The sequence below is a fragment of the Diceros bicornis genome, chromosome 36 (assembly GCF_020826845.1).
Source record: "Diceros bicornis minor isolate mBicDic1 chromosome 36, mDicBic1.mat.cur, whole genome shotgun sequence".
Lineage (NCBI taxonomy): Eukaryota > Metazoa > Chordata > Mammalia > Perissodactyla > Rhinocerotidae > Diceros > Diceros bicornis.
In genome coordinates this window covers 10,119,268-10,120,814 of record NC_080775.1, presented here as the reverse complement: position 1 = coordinate 10,120,814, position 1,547 = coordinate 10,119,268, and the positions used below count along the sequence as shown (strand labels likewise).

The 1,547-nt window shown below is 32.6% G+C and overlaps 1 non-coding gene across 1 annotated transcript; it reads left to right on the top strand.

Moving 5' to 3' along the window:
* The first annotated feature begins 1,153 nt into the window (after nt 1–1,153).
* On the top strand, nt 1,154–1,256 carry LOC131398964 (U6 spliceosomal RNA). The gene has a single exon (XR_009217039.1). It is a non-coding gene; the product is annotated as a U6 spliceosomal RNA (small nuclear RNA).
* Nucleotides 1,257–1,547: the final 291 nt, after the last annotated feature.

Here is a 1,547-nt window from a genome sequence, read left to right as displayed (position 1 = left end):
GAAATACTTAAGAACTAGGAAAGGACAAGATTCTGTCTTTTCACAATTCTGTTAGATTATCACATAAGACTGTGGCATAATTCAGTAGCATTTGAAAATAATCTGAACACATTTATTTTGTGCTCTCAGATAACCAGGTTGTATAAAATCACTAGTTTTTTGAGACTGATTTTTTCCTTCAGGACATAGGCAGATCTAAATGAATAGAGTGGAAGCGCGTGGAATGTGTCTTAATTTCCCATTTATCTTAAAGTTGTAGCTGCCCTGACTAAACTTTGTGTGCAGAAAGAAAGATACATTTGCAATATTGTAAATATTAAATATCGAATTAGACTTATAAGCAAATTATCAAACAGATAATTCAAACTAAAGTAATTCCCCTTTGGGACCAGAAACCTCTCTTTTGACTGTATATATGAATGTATCGATGAAAAAACTTGAATAATGTCCAAGTGTTCCACTTTTTGTGTTTTCTATTATGCAAGTCTTAAGTTTCAACTGCAATTATGTAGGAGAAATTTAGCCAAAGGGTTTCGTACAAGAATTTTAGGGAATAGGAAATGGAAAGTGAAATCATGACAAATTGTATACTAGTATCTATTTACCTTATATCTAAGAAGTAATTTTTAAATTTCTTAGGTAAAAAGATTATCTCCAGATTCCAATGGAAACAAATATCAGTGTTTTAGAAATACTATAGGCAAGAATTTCTTCCTAATATTTGAATACTTGGTAGGACTCTAAAAGACAGGAAAGAGTAAAGGGTAATTTGAATTTGTGCATATATATATGCATACACACATACACATATATATGCGGATACACATATATGACTTCTGGGACCATCTAATTTGGAGCAGGGCTATATGGTTTTATAGCTTGATGTTGGAAATTGGAGATAATGCTATACAAAACATATCTAAATTTTGCATGGAATGGCGTTTTCCTTTGCCCTGTACGTATGCCAATTAATGCACAACAATGAACTCTATTTGCATTTAAAATAAGTCATTTAAGGAGTAAAATACTAAAAATTTATGACTAAATGGAGAGTGTGTGGCTTGTCCACACACCCCTTCACCTCTCCCCAGAAACAAGACAGGACAGAAAGAATTTCTTATGTCCTTAAAGGCCTTAAGAATGAATGCGGTATTCGCTTTGGCTGCGCATAGACTAAAATTGGAACCATATAGAGAAGATTAGCATGGCCACTGAGCAAGAATGACACGAACATTCATGAAATAGCTCATATTTTTAAAAATGCTGCAATAAAAAGAAAGGTCAGATTCTGTCATTAGCCTACAAAAGTTTTCAGAGAAATAAAAGATGCCTCTCAAAACCAATCACATCTGAGAGTATATATTTTTTCCCCAAATGTGTACATTGTGAATATATGCACGTCACTGCAGAAATAGTCATGAGATCATTAACTTTAACTTATGATTCCATAAATAAATGCTACATGATGATAGATAGATAATCTTAGGTGTGAAAGGGAGACAAGAGGGCAAGTTTTTATTAAATGAAAGGGGAACTAAAATTTTTTA